Source organism: Lolium rigidum, chromosome 3, assembly GCF_022539505.1.
Source record: "Lolium rigidum isolate FL_2022 chromosome 3, APGP_CSIRO_Lrig_0.1, whole genome shotgun sequence".
Classification (NCBI taxonomy): Eukaryota; Viridiplantae; Streptophyta; class Magnoliopsida; order Poales; family Poaceae; genus Lolium; species Lolium rigidum.
The window spans coordinates 220,461,687-220,482,114 of NC_061510.1; positions in this window are offsets into that span (position 1 = coordinate 220,461,687).

The following is a 20,428-nucleotide window of genomic DNA, read 5'->3' on the forward strand; positions in this document are numbered from 1 at the left end:
TTCCCTGACTCAGTTCAAGGGTGGCGCAAAAAATGGCTATACATCCATGAGGAGAATCATGGATGTGCTAAAGACAACATCCCTCCTTTTGATGGTGCCGAGAAAATCTACCGCCGCCGTTCCTGGGATGCAGAGGCTACCGAGGAAGAAAAAACGGCGACGGAGGCATTGATGACCCGCATCTGCGAGCTGCAAAACTCCCGCGGCAAAGAGCTGTCGGGTATCCAGAACACGACATATTTCCTTAGAATCAGAGTGCAGCCTCTGCAGGCTCGCAAAAATCCCCTCTGGAAGTATGCTGGCGACAATGATGTGGATCGGTTGTCGGTGGATTTACCGTTCAAGGACTTAGAAAAACTTGTCCGGAAAATTTCCTCCCTCAGCAAAAAAGATCCTATCCCGTCTTCTTGTCGAGTAAAACCATACAGCGCCGTCAATGCGCTTCCCAAGGTAACTTTTGTCGACTCTCTATTTTTGTTTGACATCCTTTGCATAACTCCTTTATTGACATCCCTCTTTGCTTTGTACAGAACCATCCAGATATTGTCTCTCTTCCTCCCCTTCCTGAAGGTGGGGAAGTCGAAGAACGAGCCGTTGTCGCTGATGACAACCAAGATGCTCCTGGCCCTGATAGTGAACCCGCATGTTCTCGAAAATCTGCGGGATCTTCTGAAAAGGAAGCTGAACCCGAGGGTACCACCTCGGCACACTCTCCTCCTCCTGCTGTTTCTCCAAAGAACAAAAGGAAAAGGACTGATGTTGAAGATTCCGGCACCTCCAAAGCCGAAGAAGCTGCTCCTTCATGTCGGAAGGCAGCTTTTGATCCATACCTTGAAGCCCTCGTCAGTTCGTAAGTCACCTTTTGTTTCTTACTGTTTTGCTACTTGAAGATTTTTGTCTATCTTGCTTCTTATATTGTCGCCATTTAATCGTAGTGGTGACGAGGAAGAAATGCTATCTATTGATGCGACTGCTGGAACGAGTACGTCGCATACTCTAGTTGTTTCTGAGGTGCAAGTTGAAGGAGAAGAATCCTCGCCTCCACAACAAAACACCGACGCACCTACTCCTCCTGCAAGCCCTCTTGTCCCTTCACCAAAAAGGGCAAGGGTTGAAACAATCACGGAGCCTACCTTGCAATTGGGTAGCTCCTCGACTCCTCTTTTGGATGATGTAAGTCCTTAAATGCTTTCTGATGCTGTTGATGTTTTCTCTGTTTGCTTCTTTTGATTTTGTGCTATCGCACTTTTTTCCCTACCGACGCTTTCTTTCTCTATCTTTCTTTTAACAGCCTTTGATTAAGGAATTCATCCGCTTCGGTGCCCAATTCGTTGGGTACCGCAAGTATGCTAGTAAAGCTGAAGGTGATGTCTTTCTGCTTCTCTTTACCCTTGCCTTCTCACTCCTTTCTTGTCGTGATTTTAACTAGATTTAACTATCTTGGCAGAAAAACTGGCGGAGGCCAACGAGTGTGCCAACACACTTGCTCAAAAACTAGAGCAAAGTGAGGAGGCTCGTAAGAAGGCCGAATCAGATGCTAGTAAGGCTAGGGCAGAGGCTGACAAGGCCAAAGCCGACGCCGCTGGTGTCGAAAAACTTAAGAAGAGGCTTCACGACGCCGAAACTTCGCTGAGCGAGCATATAGCCGCACAATTTGCTCGCGAGGATGCGATTATTAAACGCCTAAAGTGGCAAAACCGTCGCTTTGTCAGTGAGTACCTGAACCATTTTGTATTCTTTGGACTTGCTTGTCTTTACTCATTTGTTGATCAATAATTTTCTGTCTCGACAGATAAAACATCTCAGGAATTTGAACTTGAAGATCCCGACAATGATCCTCTTCTTGACGCACTTTCGTTCCTTGAGTTTCACGGAACAGAAGTACGTGACGACATTGATCAGGCCAAGGAAGGACTGTCGTGGCTCTTCCCCTACTTCTTCCCGAAGAAAGAGGAAACCGCGACTTTTCTTGCTCTTGCCAAGTGCTTTAATCCGCCAGAAGATCTTGGACTGAAGCTGCGCCAAGAAAATATGAAGATCGCTGTTGAAAGCACTGTCGCCACAGTTGTCGACAACCAAGCAAAACATCGACTCGGACCAAAGTTGGCGATACACGGGAGATGGAGACCACGAAGTGGCGATCGCTGATCAAGGCTGCGAAGCCCAACACAAAGAAGATCCTCGCTTATCTTGGATTCAAGCCTACTCCTGCCCCTAGCTCGTCAAAGCCGGAGGTCTAGTAGAATGCCTTATCTTTTTCTGTTTTTCATTTTCCTGTTCCTTCTGAAGTTGTCGCCATAGTAGCTTTGGTGACAACTGTCGTAGTAATTCTTTTGAAGGCTCCTTCTGTAATTTCTGTGTAAATGTCCCGAAGATCAATGGAATTCTATTTTGCGTGATCATTGATACTGAAATTTTCTTTTCCAGTTGATATTTGATAACTACTCCGCCCATCCTCATCCTGCCAATACTTCTCCTGCTTCTTCCTGCTCGAAGAAAACACTTGTCAATGATAACCTTATCGAAGGTTCTTCGAGTAAGCACTCCTCGCAGGATTTGCAAGAACTTCGCCAACAACTTCAATCCATGAAAAAACAGACTCTTGCGATGATGGAGCAATCTCGTAAAGCGTCCGAAAGAGAGAAGATTGCCCTTCGACAAGCTAAAGAAGCCATAGCTGCCAAGGACGCTGCTATTTCGGAAGCTGAAAAAGCAACTGCTCGAGAAAATTTTATGCTTGATTTGATGATTGAAGCCAGTGATGATATGTCAGGTATGCTCTTGCAAACCGAGATTCCCGTTTTCTCGCTATTTATTTTCTCGAGATTCTTATGTTGTCGCCAACTAGGCTCCTTTATCGACGCTGCTGCTGAGGATGAAAGGGTGAATACCAGGACGAGCCTCCTTGTTAACCTTTCTCTCGACCATGGTTCTCTATTCTGGGCCACTCCCGAGCGAACCCGACAAATTGTTAGGTTTCAAGACCGCGCCTATCAGGTTCGCGAGTTCCTTGATTTCTGCACCAGAACATTGACCCTGGTTTACAAGACGCTGTTTCCTCGGAACGAAGCACCCGACACTATTCTTGGATTGTTGGAGAAATTTCAAGATGCTCCTCGTATCCATCACTTTCTGCGAGCTCAACTATCTGCCGGTGCCAGGTTTGCTATGATGATGATCAAAATCTGCTATCCCAAATTTGACATGAGCCAAATTGTTACCAAGTGCTTAGCCAAGATGGCGAAAAGGAAGAGGGATGTCAGCAAAATTGATGATCATGTGACCCCTGTTGCAGAAGATATGATGGATGAACTTCTTCGGATGGACTCTGAGTTCTTCGAAAGGGGCAGCTATGCTGAACATAGTACTCGCACCGCAAATCTCTGGACGGATGACCATAGATAATATACTGAGCCGGAATTGACTTTCTTTTTCTTTTAACCTGTCGATTTTTCTCTAAAATGGCGTCCTATATTGTTGCAAACATATACTATATTGTAAAGTTTAGGAAATATTTCTATTTTTCTTCCTCAAGCCCCCGAGTGTTTCGGTGGTAAATCTCTTTATTGTGTATGTGAGGTTGTAAACCAAGGCACCCGAATTTTTATTGAGTATATATATTTGCGGGTACAAGCCCCCCGAGTATTTTGTTCTTTTGCTTATTGCTATTTTGTACTTTCTTTTTATTTGGCGAGGTATTTGATACCAAGGCGTAATATTCCTTACCAGTTAGATTCATCTATGTTGTGTATATGTTGTAACTTTGAGGCGTAAGCCCCCGAGCATGTCGACGAAAAAGATATGTATCTCATCACTATATTTTACTATATTGCAGCACCACGAGCCCGCCTCATTAAAACCCTTTCCAGCCCCACTCGGTGCCCTGAAAAGGAAAAGAGTGCGTCTGAAAACTCGCGGGCGTTTCAGTACATTGTATTTTTACAAAGGAGGACTATATTTCGGCTCTAAGCATAGAAACGCCTGAGCTGCGCCACGTTCCAAGGGTTTTTCTCGGGAACCCCTGTCTTCTTGTCTTTGATCCTGTACGCTCCTCCTTTGATTACTTATGTGATGACGTAAGGGCCCAGCCATGGTGACTCGAGCTTTTCAGTACTTTGCTGATTGAGCCGTAAGACCAAATCGCCGACCTGGAAAGATCTTGGCCGCAACCGTCGGCTGTGGTAGTTTTCAGGTCCTGCTGGTACTTGGTGACTCGTGAGAGTACTTCATCCCGAGCTTCATCGAGTGCATCCACATCGTCCTCCAAAGCTCTTCTTGAAGTTTCTTCGTCATACTCTGTGACTCTTGGGGAGTCATGCTCTATTTCGATCGGTAGTACTGCCTCAGCTCCGTGGACTAAAAAGAATGGAGTTTCTTGTGTCGCCGTATTTGGTGTTGTTCGAATACTCCACAAAACACTTGGCAATTATTCTGGCCAAGTATGCCGAGCCTTTTCAAGCGGTCCTAGCAGGCGCTTTTTAATACCGTTGCAGATGATGCCATTGGCTTTCTCGACTTGGCCGTTGGTTTGCGGGTGCCCGACTGACGCGAAGTGCAATTTGATGCCTACTTTTGCGCAGTATGCCTTGAATTCCTTGGACGTGAAGTTACTGCCATTGTCTGTGACGATGCTGTGAGGTACTCCAAACCGAAAAACGATACCCTTCACGAATTTTATGGCTGACGCTGCATCTGGTGAATTTATCGGCTTTGCTTCTATCCACTTGGTGAATTTATCGACAGCAACCAACATGTACTCGTATCCTCCTGGCGAAGCCTTGTGTAATTTGCCCACCATATCGAGTCCCCATTGGGCAAAGGGCCAAGACAATGGTATTGGCATCAGCTCTGCTGCTGGGGAGTGTGGTTTTGCGGCAAATCTTTGGCACGCGTCGCAGGTTGTACTATCTCTTTTGCATCCTTGATTGCTGTCAACCAGTAAAATCCAGCCCGAAAAACCTTGGCCGCAATAGCTCGACTGCTCGCGTGGTGACCACATATTCCCTCGTGTACGTCCTTTAGGATTATTCTTCCTTCTTCGGGTGTAACGCACCTTTGCAGCACGCCCGAAATACTTCGCTTGTATAACTCCCCTTTGACCATTGTGAAGGCTTTGGATCGTCGAATAACTCGCCTTTCTTCAACTGGATCGTCGGGTACTTCTTTCCTTAGGATATACGATATGTACGCTTGCATCCATGGGACTTCTACCATCATCACCAGCTCCTGGTCCTCTTCTTCATCTGGAACTTCTTTGAGAGGCGCCGAAGTTTTCTCCTCCTTCATCTTCTTCTGCGCCTTCTTTGTCTTTGTGGATCTCTCAGCTATCTCTTCCCAAAACACCCCTGGCGGGATTGGGAGGCACTGCGACCCGATGTTTGCGAGAACGTCGGCTTCATCATTGCTCGGCCCTATCGATGTGATTTACTTCGCATCCATCAAACAACTTCTCAAGCTCGTTGTACACCTCCTTGTATGCCACCATACTGTCATTGACTGCATCACATTGGTTCATAACCTGCTGAGCTACCAATTGTGAGTCGCCAAAGATTTTTAGTCGAGTCGCGCCGCAAGCTTTCGCCATCTTCATCCCGTGTATAAGGGCTTCATATTCTGCTTCATTATTAGATGCGTTTGGGAACGTCATCCGTAGGACGTACTTCAATTTGTCGCCTTCAGGTGATATGAGTATCACCCTGCACCAGCTCCTTCTACTCTCTTGGATCCATCAAAGTTCATGGTCCAGGTTCTCGACAAATCTGGGGGTCCTGTATTTTGCAACTCCATCCACTCTGCAACGAAGTCTGGCAAAATTTGCGACTTGATTGCCTTTCTTTTTTCATACGTGATGTCCCGAGGGGAAGTTCTATTCCCCAAAGGGAGACACGCCCTGTAGCTTCTGGATTGTTCAGTATATTTGATAGAGGTGCTTCATTGACTACTATTATCGGGTGTGCCGAAAAATAGTGGCGCAATTTTCTTGCTATCGTGAATACTCCATATGCTAACTTCTGATACTGCGGGTACCGCTGTTTGGAAGGCGATAAAACTTCACTGATGAAATATACCGGCCTTTGCACTCCATGGAGTTTCCCTTCTTCTTCTCTTTCGACGACTAGTGCCGTGCTAACCACCTGAGGTGTGGCTGCGATGTATAATAGGAGAGGTTCCTTTTCTTTCGGCGCCACCAAGATTGGTGGTGTCGAAATTGTGCGCTTCAAATCCTCGAAGGCTCTATCGGCCTCTTCATTCCATTGGAATTTCTCTCCTTGCTTGATTAGAGCGTAAAACGGTAACGCTTTTTCTCCCAATCTGGCGACGAATCTGCTTAAAGCTGCAACTCACCCAGTTAGCTGTTGTACTTCCTTCAACTTTGTTGGCTTCCTCATTGTTACGATAGCTTGGATTTTTTCGGGATTTGCTTCAATCCCTCTTGCTGAAACAAGAAACCCAAGAAGTTCTCCTCCAGGGACTCCAAAGGAACACTTCATTGGGTTCAATTTGAGACAGAACTTGTCGAGGTTGTCGAAGGTTTCCTTCAGATCCTCGATTAGCGTCGTCCCCTTTTTTGATGTTATGACGACATCGTCGATGTACACTTGTACGTTTTTCCCAATTTGTGTTGCCAAGCACTTCTGCATCATCCTCTGGTATGTTGCTCCCGCGTTTTTCAAACCAAAAGGCATTGTTCTATAGCAAAACACGCCATAAGGTGTGATGAACGCTGTTTTGACCTCATCTTCTTCTTTTAATCTGATCTGGTTATAACCAGAATATGCATCCAGGAAGGAAAGACGTTCGCACCCTGCCGTGGAGTCGATAATTTGATCGATCCTTGGGAGGGGAAAGTGATCCTTTGGACAATGTTTATTGAGACACGTAAAATCGATGCACATGCGAAGGACTTTAGTGTTTTTCTTCGGCACCAACACTGGATTTGCTACCCACGTGGCCTCTGTATGCAGCTCCTTGATAAAACCAGCTTCTCTTAGTCGATCGATTTCGACGAGCATAGCTTTGCGGTTTGGCTCCGAAAACGCCGCAAAGGTTGTTTGATTGGTCTCGCTAGTGGATCCAAGTTTAGGTGGTGCTCGGCAAGTTCCCTGGGTACTCCTGGCATGTCAGCTGGACACCATGCGAAGATTTTCCAGTGCTCACGGAGGAACTCGACGAGCGCGCTTTCCTATGCTTGGTCCATGTCTGTTGCAATGGACGTCGTCTTTTTCGGGTCTGTCGGGTGAATCTGCACCTCCTTAGAATTTTTCTCGGTGTTAAAAGTTGATTCTTTGTTTGGCCTTCCTACATGCTGGAAACACATCATAATCGGTTGTGAGTCTTGATGCCATGTATTCTGCTTGCATCCCGAAAGTTTCGACTGGTCGATGAAAATCCTTATCACACTTATCGGCTAGCGCAAAGCTTCCTTTGACTTGTGATTGGTCCCATAGGTCCAGGCATCCTCCACAACAGTACGTGTAATGTGGTACCGCCATAAACCTAGCATATGCTGGTCGTCCCAACAAAGCGTGATACTGTGATGGGAAATCCACGACTTCGAACTCCAGCCTTTCTATTCTGTAGTTTTCTCGGGTCCCGAACTGAACGTCGAGATTAATCTTCCCCAGCTGATAACTTGGCTTCTCCGGTGTGATACCTTGGAATTGCGTGTCGGTTGGTTTCAGGTTTGCTAGGGATATGTTCATCTTCCTTAGTGTATCTGCATACATAAGGTTTAAACTGCTGCCGCCATCTATGAACACTCGAGATACATCGAATCCTGCAATTACTGCTGGTAAGATGAGTGCTGGACTGCCTCGGTCGAGGAACTTGCTGTGGATGATCAGCTATTGTGAAGCCAATATCTTGCCCTGACCAGTTAAGGTACTCGACTGTCGGTGGAGGCATCTTCTCTGCCATAAACACCTTCGCGAGATTACTTTCTGAGCTCTATTGGATGGCCTGCCCTTCTGAATCATCGAGACCGCTCCGTTAGAGTTGGGATCAACATAAGGCGGTGGAGCAGGTGCTGCCGCTATTCTGAGCTGATGTCGATTTTCGTCCGTAATCGTGGGAGGAGGTGGCAAGTGAATCTCACTCTTGGGTCCTTGAGGATTTCTGTGCGCTACCTGAGCATTAGCATGTCCTGCCCACCTTAACATTGCCTGGAAATTTCGGCAATGCTTTTGCAAGTGTCCTGACTGTCTTTTTCCATTATTGTCGAGATAAAAATGCATCTGGCACGGCCCGTTCATCATCTCTTCAGGGGACACGAAAGGTCTCTGGAACCTTGACCCGGTATTTTGCCTGTTGTTTTGAGAGTCATCTCTATTGTCGCCTCGCTGCTCATTGCTCCTCTGGTAATCATCTCTGTTGTTTCCTCCGGCGCTTGCTCGGAAGCCAGCCGAAATTTGCCCAAGAGCATCATAACTCGAGTACTGCCGAGGAAATCGTCGCCTACCTTGATAATTTCGGCCGCGGTCCTCCTCTGGTGACCTATGCCGTTTGTTGTGAACGGCATCTTCTCCATCTGCCCATCTGTTTGCTATCTCCATTAATGCGGATACTGTCTTTGGATTGGTCCTCCCCAAATCCTCGACAAAATCCCCTCGCCTAATTCCTACGACAAACGCATCTATTGCTCTCTCGTCAGATATATTCTCTGCCGAGTTTTTAATGATATTCCATCTTTGGATGTATTTTCTCATTGGTTCGTCTGGTTTTTGTCGACACGCCCTCAACTCCTCTAGCGATGCAGGTTTTTTGCAGGTGGACCGGAAATTCTTGACGAATATGTCCTCGAAGCTATCCCAGCTGTCGATAGATCCTGGAGGAAGTTTCTTTATCCAAGATCGCGCGGCTCCACTCAAATGCACCTGGATGCTTTGCATAGCTGTTGCTCTGGTCCCTCATGTGAGCTTCACCGTCTCGAGGTAATCAACTAGCCAATCCTCTGGATCTTGTAGGCCGTCGAATTTCTTGAAGTTATCAGGCAACTTAAATCCCGAAGGGACTCTAGTTTTTCGGACTCTCCTTGTGAAGCAGGGCAAACCGCACATATCCTCGTCGTTTAATTCTGGGGAATGCCGATGTTCCCTTCTACTTTGACGTGCTCTGTCCACCCTTGCTTGTGCTGTTGTGTCTCTTGCTCCACTTGTTCCTTCAGGAGCTGCTGCTGCTGCCGCAGGCCGTGGACTATTTTGTCTTGATGTTCCTTCGGGAGGTGTTGATGCAAACGCCGTTCCCATGGCTCCGACTCCTGCCATTGCCATGTTGTACAGTGCCTCCCTTGGATCTCCTGGAGGTGGCCTGGATGCAAGGATAAAGGCCTGTGTCGCCATATACCCAGCTTCTGGTGTCTTGGGGATGATGTTCCCTCTTGTGTCTATCGACATAAAAGACATGTCGAGGTTTTGAACTAAGTGCTCTCTTTCTCCTTCAGGTATGTTTTGCAGCCTTGATCTTGCTCTGTTCCGAGCTTCCCTGTGGCTATCTCCCGAAGTTCCAGATTGTCGACTTAACTCCGCTCTTCGCCTGCTTGATGCGGAGGCTGCCTCCTTTCTTCTGTTCAGAGCAGCTGTCTGTTTTACCAACTCCCTTGCAGTTCGTGCGAGTCTATATTGATATGCTTGCAACTCTTCTGGCGTGGCTGTTGTGGCCATTGGTTCTGAGCCGTCCATAGCTCTTGCAGCTCTATCCCATGCTGCTTGCGGGAGTTGAACTCTATCTCGAGGCTTAGAACCGACATATTTGCTGCCTAGACCTCGTCGTAAATCAGAGGGATCGACGTATGGATTTCCCAAATCGTCGAAAGCCTCAGATGTTTCCTCCTGATCACGGCTTAGCTCTCCGATGGCATAAATCTGATGGTATTTTGTATTCAGATCTGTGCTATGTTTGGTGACACCATCATAAAGATTGGTGAAGACCTTGCCCACTGTAGTGGATTTGTCGATGAAGTTAAAGCTGTCGACACTGCTCGAGTCATCGCTTATATAGGAGTCGGCGGATGACTCGAAGGACATGTCGCTGAAGATCTTGGCGAGCTTTTCGCTTGCCCTGGTGCTGATGAAGTGTGGCGATGAAGTCTCTTCTTCGCCTGACTTGATTGACGATGTTGAGTTCGAAAAATCGGAATCGCCCGCCGACAATCCCGACGAGATCGGAATTTCGAGATGATACGCTCCCTCTTTCTCGACGCGAAAGTGGAATCTTCCGAACGTCATCTCCATAGGCTCCTCCAGATACGCATATGCATCCAAACGGGAGGGCGGGTGAGGAACAAAATCGACAGGACCGGTTGCGATCTGTTTACCTCGATCCATTGCGTTGCTTGCAGTTGATGAAGTCGACGATCTTGAACGTGCCATCGAGATCAGATCCTTGACGCCTCTAATTCCCATAGACGGCGCCAATTGACAAGGGATTAACTTATCAATGCCTATGGGTTGTAGACTAGGGTTTAGTTGGAAGTAGAGGGCAAGTAGATCTCGAAGGTTTCAGCCGAAAAGTACTCGACGATTATGAAAACTAGGGTTTGAGAGACAATGATTCGATGCTTTCTTTGTCCCTCGACTCCCCCTTATATAGGAGGTGGAGCCGAGGGATTCGTATTGTACAAGTTACAGAGTCTGGGAGGGTTTCCAACTCATCCCGCAAGATTACAAACACCATCTCCTAATACAACTCTAACTTTCCTTAATATCAACTTGGGCTTCCGATTCTTCTTATTCTTCGAGTCGTGGGCCTTCAGTAAACCCTGGGTACTATCTTCGGCAGGCCCATTGGGGATGCCTATGTCAAATGGCTACCCCAACGACCAATCACAACGCGCCCCCTCAGCCCTTCCCTCTCGCCCTGCCTCTCACCCCCCTCTGCCAGCGCGCCGCCCCGCCTCTCGCCCCGCTCTCCCCCCCTAATCGCCCCCACCGCGGGCGGTAGCCGGGCGGTAGCAGGCGATAGCACCCGGCGCCAGCGCCACCGCCCCGCGCTGCCCTCCCGCCCCTCTCCCGCCCGCCTCCCGCCCCAAGCCGGGCGATACCGCCTCCTCTCCCGCCCCCATTGGCACCAGCCTTAGCAGCAGCATGCGCCGGAGCTCCGCGAGTGGACACCCACGCGTCAGCACACGTGCAACATGAGAGATTCGGTTCCATCGGTGGCAGTATGGGGATTGCCAGGGCCTGGCAGGCTAGATGCTAGGTACAAGGCATCTCCAGCGGCGTGACACATTTCGGACGTCAAAATTGTCTGCTCGCATCCGTTTGCGTCGCCTGGCGGACGCCAAAATGACCACGAGAGGCGAAATGTCCGTTTGCGTCGGGGGCTACCTCCAGCGGTCCGACGAATTTTGGACATGCAACTGTTTTTTGTGTGCTACTTCTTTTCAATTTTGTTGAATGATCAAGTTTTAAACGCGAAAAAGTTGTACTCATGATGTCATGTTGGTCCAATCGAATAGATTATAGCCTAAACAATTAACCGGATACTTCACTCGACTAGATTCAAACATATTTAACATACAAAGAAGAAGAAATTTAAAAACATATAAACTAAAACTATTTTTTGGCCTTCTTGTTAGAAGGCCCTGCCTCGTTATCGTCGTGGAAACTCCTGCGCCTCTTGCTTGTCACCTCCTCGTCGGAACTGGAGGACGACGTGCCCGTCGAGGAGTTGAAACTGGAAGAAATGGCGTCTTCGTCGTCGTCGTCGGTGAACGGACGACGACGCGCCGCCCGCGCCCTGGACTTCTTCCTTGCCGCCGCCTTGTCGTCCGCCCCCTCCTGCGCCTCCAACCGGGCGAACTTGCTGTCAGAGTCCTCCTCCTCCTGGCCCTCCTCCTCGTCGTCGGCGTCGCTGGCAGCGCCGCCTCCGTCCTCCTCCTGGCCTTCGCTGCCATTGCCACCTCCGTCCTCCTCGTCCTCACTCGGTGTGGAGGCAGGGTAGCTGGGCATGGAGCCCGGATCGCTTGGCCTCGCCGGGGATTCCCACCAATGCAGGAATCCGGGCGACTTGCCCTCGCTCTCCGAGTCGGACGGCAGCGTGTAGTCGCTCATGGCGTGTCGGTGTTGGAGAAGAAGAAGAAGAGGAAGAAGAAGGAGGCGGTTGAACTTGAATTACCGTAGACGCGGGGGTTATAATGTGCGCGGATTAACGGCGGCGCGTATAACGAAGAGGCCGGTGGTTGCTCTTCCGCGGCGGTTCGGCGCTCCATTGCGGCGGTTGCCACACCGACGCACGTTGTGAATTCGAGGCCGATCGAACCTAGGTCGCTGCCATGAGGGCCCGTGGGGACGCAAGCGGACGCTCCGCGCGACCGCCGAGCGTCCGCGGAGACGCCAACCTGGCGCATATTTGGGCCAGGTTTGCGTCGCCGCGGACGGCCCGGTTACTTTGCGTCGCCCAGATGGAGGTGGTGCCAGACGCATTTCCGATCCGCGCGGACGCAAACGGTCGCTCAGCGTCTGTTTGCGTCGCGCCGCTGGAGATGCCCTAACGGTGGAGCGACATATTTCGGATGTCTAAAATAGTCGCGTACATTCATTTGCATCAGATCAAGATCACAGACACGAAAATGATCGTTTTTTACCCCACGTTTGTTTTCGTCTAGGTGTGTTCCCAGCGGGGTGACCCATATTATTTTTCCAATATTGTTTTTCATAGCTCAAATGCATAAAATGTATACGGAAAACAAGAAGGAAGAACAAGACCTGGACTATTTGTCACCCCTCGGGGCGGTTGGCAGCCCGGCCCCGTCGTTCTCCCTCGCTCCTCATCAACTTCTCCGCCGCCCGCCGCTCCATCCATCATGCGGTCGTCAGTGCTCCACGGCCGCCGCGTCTTCCAGTAGCCGCTGCCGCATCGCCTTGTTCGCGGCATCCTCAGCATTCTTGAGCGTCTCGAAGGACTCGACTAAAGCCCGTTGCTCCAACACCTTCTCCTCCGGGTGAGGACCGTTCTAGTCACACTAAAAGTCGTCGTCGTTGGACTCGTCCTCTACGGCCGCCGCCTCCCTGCGGCGGTCCTGCTCCGCGTCGAACGCCACGTGGGCCGCCCGCTCCTCCTCTGCTTCCTGCTCCACGTCAGCCATGAACTTCACGTCCATGGCCGCGTCGATGACATTGTTCGCGCTATCTTTGTTCTCCTCATCGGAGCTATCGGCCGTTGGAGGCGTAGTCGGAGATGGAGGCGCGGTATCCTGACCGCGTCCGGCACTGCTCATGGCAAAGGTGGAGGACAAGTGCGAGGCGGCGCTACGGTGGAAGTTGTGCTGTGGCTAGGGTTTGTGTGGAGGAGATGAGATGGGGCAGACGAGCGTGCACCCCTGTTTATATACGCCGGAGGCAGCCGAGGGCGCGGCACGCGTGGCATCGCCATTAACTTCGTTGGCATAGGTGGGTGGTGGCCGCTCGGCAGGCGAGGCATCGCCATTAACATGGCGCAGACTGCTGAAGCCACGCCTCGTCGCCAGTACTGGCACCGCTGAGAATACTGTAATATCCCAGTATTTGGGGTTACAAAAAATAGAGGAAATAGATGTGTGCATTGCATCCATGCATAGAAAATCCGGGGAATTTTCGCGCTTTAAAGTAAAACAGACACAGTAACTGAAGTTTCACTTGACCTTGGTGGAATTGAAGTAGCTCATCAAGTCAAGCGCTATAAACCTCAATGTGACCTTTGCCAAAACCTTGTTTTGGGTAGAGAGAATTTGATCTAAGGGGTTAGATCAAATAGAACTAAAAACTAACACAATAAAATATTAATTAAGGATCAATTGCTTGATCTTATAAAACATCATAATATGGTAATCCTTGCCATAACATATGAACATGTATTTAACTATAAATCAAGTATAAATAAAATGGAGAAACCATTCTTGACTTATCCTTTTCCATGTCTTAAACAAATCCATGTTCCTGCCATGAACCTCATGGTAATGATTCCACTTAAATCTTGGAACATGACAACGAGGTCAACTCTATAAGTATATATTATTCTCTATTCCAAATTATTATACATCAAACCTAGAGAGGTGAGAGTTCTATATTATTTATTAGAGAAGCAATGACAAACTTGAGCTTAAGCTTGGATATACATCCATGTATTCAAATCATCATCTTTAAGAGAAACCCTAGGATATTATTTAAGACATTTCCTAGAGAGAGGAACCATTTATGTTAAACATAGATATTGATGATCACATCATTCTCTATGGAGCCTAACCTTAGGTTAGCATTGAAGCCCTTCCCAAATGAGAGAGACCATTCATACCAATACTAGCTTTACCTATTTAAGAATAAAGGACAATCATTGAACTAAAGTAATAGGAGATTAACCATCTCATCTTGGAGTGGTAAGTTGATCTAGGATCAAATGGAATAATACCATATCCATGAATTCATAAAGTTAGGAGGAGATTAATCCCAACCAAGATCACCAAGTGGAGTCTTAGCCTAGATACCTAAGGAAGTATTAGGAGTGTGATGTCTACGGGTGCTTCTATTCTTGTAGACAGTGTTGGGCCTCCAAGAGCAGAGGTTTGTAGAACTGCAGCAAGTTTCCCTTAAGTGGATCACCCAAGGTTTATCGAACTCAGGGAGGAAGAGGTCAAAGATATCCCTCTCATGCAACCCTGCAACCACAAAGCAAGAAGTCTCTTGTGTCCCCAACACACCTAATAGGTGCACTAGTTCGGCGAAGAGATAGTGAAATACAGGTGGTATGAATAAATAGTAGCAGTAGCAACGGTGCCAGAAAATAGCTTGCTGGCGTGTAGTTGATGGTGGTAATATGGTAGCAGTAGTAACGCAGTAAAACGATAAACAAGCAGCGATAGCGATATTTAGGAACAAGGCCTAGGGATTAGACTTTCACTAGTGGACACTCTCAACTTTGATCACATAACGAGAATAGATAGATGCATACTCTACACTCTTTTGTTGGATGATGAACACATTGCGTAGGATTACACGAACCCTCAATGCCGGAGTTAACAAGCTCCACAATTCAATGTTCATATTTAAATAACCTTAGAGTGCATGAAAGATCAACTCGACTAAACCAAGTACTAACACAGCATGCACACTGTCACCTTCACACTATGTAGGAGGAATAGATCACATCAATACTATCATAGCAATAGTTATCTTCACAATCTACAAGAGATCATGATCATAGCATACGCCGAGTACTAACACGGATGCACACACTGTCACCATTACACCGTGCAGGAGGAATAAAACTACTTTAATAACATCACTAGAGTAGCACACAGATAGATTGTGATACAAAACACATTGCAATCATAAAGAGATATAAATAAGCACTTCACTACGCCATTCATAACAGTGAATAAGTATTCTTGAAATATAGCCTAAGAGACCCACACGGTGCACACACTTGTCACCTTTACACACGTGGGACAAGGAGTCTCCGGAGATCACATAAGTAAAACCCACTTGACTAGCATAATGACATCTAGATTACAAGCATCATCATATGAATCTCAATCATGTAAGGCAGCTCATGAGATTATTGTATTGAAGCACATAGGAGAGAGATGAACCACATAGCTACCGGTACAGCCCCGAGCCTCGATGGAGAACTACTCCCTCCTCATGGGAGACAGCAGCGTTGATGGAGATGGCGGTGGTGTCGATGGAGGAGCCTTCCGGGGGCACTTCCCCGTCCCGGCGGCGTGCCGGAACGGAGACTCCTGTCCCCCGGATCTTGGCTTCGCGATGGCGGCGGCTCGCGGAAGGTTTCTCGTACCGTGGCTTTTCCGTATCGAGGTTTTAGGTCGAGGGGCTTCTTATAGGCGAAGAGGCGGCGTCGGAGGGTCGAAGAGGCGGCGACACCATAGGGTGGCGCGGGCCACACCCGGGCCGCGCCGGCCTATGGTGCAGTGGGCCTGTGGCCCCCTCCGGTCCTTCCGGGTGTTCGGAAGCTTCGTGGAAAAATAGGAACCTGGGTCTTGATTTTGTCCGATTCCGAGAATATTTCCTTACTAGGATTTACGGAACCAAAAACAGCAGAAAACGAGAGCTGGCCCTTCGGCATCTCGTCAATAGGTTAGTTCCGGAAAACGCATAAATATGACATAAAGTATGCATAAAACATGTAGATATCATCAATAATGTGGCATGGAACATAAGAAATTATCGATACGTCGGAGACGTATCAACATCCCCAAGCTTAGTTTCTGCTCGTCCCGAGCAGGTAAACGATAAACAAAGATAATTTCTGGAGTGACATGCCATCATAAACTTGATCATATTGTAAACATATGTAATGAATGCAGCGATCAAAACAATAGTAATGACATGAGTAAACAACTGAATCATAAAGCAAAGACTTTTCATGAATAGCACTTCAAGACAAGCATCAATAAGTCTTGCATAAGAGTTAACTCATAAAGCAATAATTTAAAGTAAAGACATTGAAGCAACACAAAGGAAGATTAAGTTTCAGCGGTTGCTTTCAACTTGTAACATGTATATCTCATGGATAATGGTCAACATAGAGTAATATAACAAGTGCAGTATGCAAGTATGTAGGAATCAATGCACAGTTCACACAAGTGTTTGCTTCTTGAGGTGGAGAGAGATAGGTGAACTGACTCAACATAAAAGTAAAAAGAATGGTCCTTCAAAGAGGAAAGAATCGATTGCTATATTTGTGCTAGAGCTTTTATTTTGAAAACATGAAACAATTTTGTCAACGGTAGTAATAAAGCATATGAGTTATGTAAATTATATCTTCCAAGTTGCAAGCCTCATGCATAGTATACTAATAGTGCCCGCACCTTGTCCTAATTAGCTTGGACTACCGGATCATCGCAATACTCATGTTTTAACCAAGTGTCACAATGGGGTACCTCCATGCCGCCTGTACAAAGGTCTAAGGAGAAAGCTCGCATTTTGGATTTCTCGCTTTTGATTATTCTCAACTTAGACATCCATACCGGGACAACATGGACAACGAGATAATGGACTCCTCTTTAATGCATAAGCATGTGGCAACAATTATTATTCTCATATGAGATTGAGGATATATGTCCAAAACTGAAACTTCCACCATGAATCATGGCTTTAGTTAGCGGCCCAATGTTCTTCTCTAACAATATGCATGCTCCAACCATTAAAGTGGTAGATCTCTCTTACTTCGAGACAAGACGGACATGCATAGCAACTCACATGATATTCAACAAAGAGTTGATGGCGTCCCCAGAAACATGGTTATCGCACAACAAGCAACTTAATAAGAGATAAAGTGCATAAGTACATATTCAATACCACAATAGTTTTTAAGCTATTTTGTCCCATGAGCTATATATTGTAAAGGCGAATGATGGAAATTTTAAAGGTAGCACTCAAGCAATTTACTTTGGAATGGCGGAGAAATACCATGTAGTAGGTAGGTATGGTGGACACAAATGGCATAGTAGTTGGCTCAAGGATTTTGGATGCATGAGAAGTATTCCCTCTCGATACAAGGCTTAGGCTAGCATGGTTATTTGAAACAAACACAAGGATGAACCGGTGCAGCAAAACTCACATAAAAGACATATTGTAAACATTATAAGACTCTACACCGTCTTCCTTGTTGTTCAAAACTCAATACTAGAAATTATCTAGACCTTAGAGAGACCAATTATGCAAACCAAATTTTAGCAAGCTCTATGTATTTCTTCATTAATGGGTGCAAAGTATATGATGCAAGAGCTTAAACATGAGCACAACAATTGCCAAGCATCAAATTATCCAAGACATTTTAGAATTACTACATGTAGCATTTTCCAATTCCAACCATATAACAATTTAACGAAGAAGAAACTTCGCCATGAATACTATGAGTAGAGCCTAAGGACATACTTGTCCATATGCTACAGCGGAGCGTGTCTCTCTCCCACAAAGTGAATGCTAGGATCCATTTTATTCAAACAAAACAAAAACAAAAACAAACCGACGCTCCAAGCAAAGTACATAAGATGTGACGGAATAAAAATATAGTTTCGGGGAGGAACCCGATAATGTTGTCGATGAAGAAGGGGATGCCCTGGGCATCCCCAAGCTTAGACGCTTGAGTCTTCTTAGAATATGCAGGGGTGAACCACCGGGGCATCCCCAAGCTTAGAGCTTTCACTCTCCTTGATCATATTGTATCATACTCCTCTCTTGATCCTTGAAAACTTCCCCCACACCAAACTCGAAACAACTCATTAGAGGGTTAGTGCACAATAAAAATTAACATGTGCAGAGGTGACACAATCATTCTTAACACTTCTGGACATTGCATAAAGCTACTGGACATTAATGGATCAAAGAAATTCATCCAACATAGCAAAAGAGGCAATGCGAAATAAAAGGCAGAATCTGTCAAAACAGAACAATCCGTAAAGATGGATTTAATTGAGGAACCAGACTTGCTCAAATGAAAATGCCCAAATCGAATGAAAGTTGCGTACATATCTGAGGATCACTCACGTAAATTGGCTTAATTTTCTAAGTTACCTACAGAGAATTAGACCCAGATTCGTGACAGCAAAGAAATCTGTTTCTACGCAGCAAAGAGCTCATAATTCACTTTACTATCAAAGACTTTACTTGGCACAACAAAACATAAAACTAAGATAAGGAGAGGTTGCTACAGTAGTAAAAAACTTCCAAGGCACAAATATAAAACAAAGTACTGTAGCAAAATAAACACATGGGTTATCTCCCAAGAAGTTCTTTCTTTATAGCCATTAAGATGGGCTCAGCAGTTTTAATGATGCACTCGCAAGAAATAGTATTTGAAGCAAAAGAGAGCATCAAGAGGCAAATTAAAAACACATTTAAGTCTAACATGCTTCCTATGCATAGGAATATTGTAAATAAACAAGTTCAAGAAGCACAATGCAACAAGCATAGAAAGATAAAACAAGTGTAGCTTCAAAAATTTCAGCACATAGAGAGGTGTTTTAGTAACATGAAAATTTCTACAACCATATTTTCCTCTCTCATAATAACTTTCAGTAGCATCATGAGCAAACTCAACAATATAACTATCACATAAAGCATTCTTATCATGAGTCTCATGCATAAAATTATTACTCTCCACATAAGCATAATCAATTTTATTAGTTGTAGTGGGAGCAAATTCAACAAAGTAGCTATCATTATTATTCTCATCAAGTGTAGGAGGCATAGTATAATCACAACAAAATTTACTCTCCATAGTAGGTGGCACCAAAAGACCACTATCATTATAATCATCATAAATAGGAGGCAAAGTATCATCAAAGAAAATTTTCTCCTCAATGCTTGGGGGACTAAAAAGATCATGAAAACCAGCTTCCCCAAGCTTAGAACTTTCTATATCATTATCAACAATGGTGTTCAAAGCGTTCATACTAATATTACTACCGAGCATGCAAATAAGATTTCATAGGTTTTTTAATTTTCGCATCAAACAATCCATGTTTTAAATCAGGAAATAGAATAAGAAGCTCATTCTTGTCCATTATGCCAAACTAGTGTAAACAAGAAACAAAAAGATGCAATTGCAGGATCTAAAGGAAATAGCTTCGAGTACTTACAACGGCGAAAATAGCTTAGTAGCCGAGATCCGGAGTGTGAGTACCCTTTACCTTTCCTCCCCGGCAACGGCGCTTCTATTCTTGTAGACAGTGTTGGGCCTCCAAGAGCAGAGGTTTGTAGAACAGCAGCAAGTTTCCCTTAAGTGGATCACCCAAGGTTTATCGAACTCAGGGAGGAAGAGGTCAAAGATATCCCTCTCATGCAACCCTGCAACCACAAAGCAAGAAGTCTCTTGTGTCCCCAACACACCTAATAGGTGCACTAGTTCGGCGAAGAGATAGTGAAATACATGTGGTATGAATAAATAGTAGCAGTAGCAACGGTGCCAGAAAATAGCTTGCTGGCGTGTAGTTGGTGGTGGTAATATGGTAGCAGTAGTAACGCAGTAAAACAGTAAACAAGCAGCGATAGCAGTATTTAGGAACAAGGCCTAGGGATTAGACTTTCACTAGTGGACACTCTCAACTTTGATCACATAACAGAATAGATAGATGCATACTCTACACTCTTTTGTTGGATGATGAACACATTGCGTAGGATTACACGAACCCGCAATGCCGGAGTTAACAAGCTCCACAATTCAATGTTCATATTTAAATAACCTTAGAGTGCAAGAAAGATCAACACGACTAAACCAAGTACTAACACGAGCATGCACACTTGTCACCTTCACGCTATGTAGGAGGAATAGATCACATCAATACTATCATAGCAATAGTTAACTTCACAATCTACAAGAGATCATGATCATAGCATACGCCAAGTACTAACACGGATGCACACACTTGTCACCATTACACCGTGCGGGAGGAATAAAACTACTTTAATAACATCACTAGAGTAGCACACGG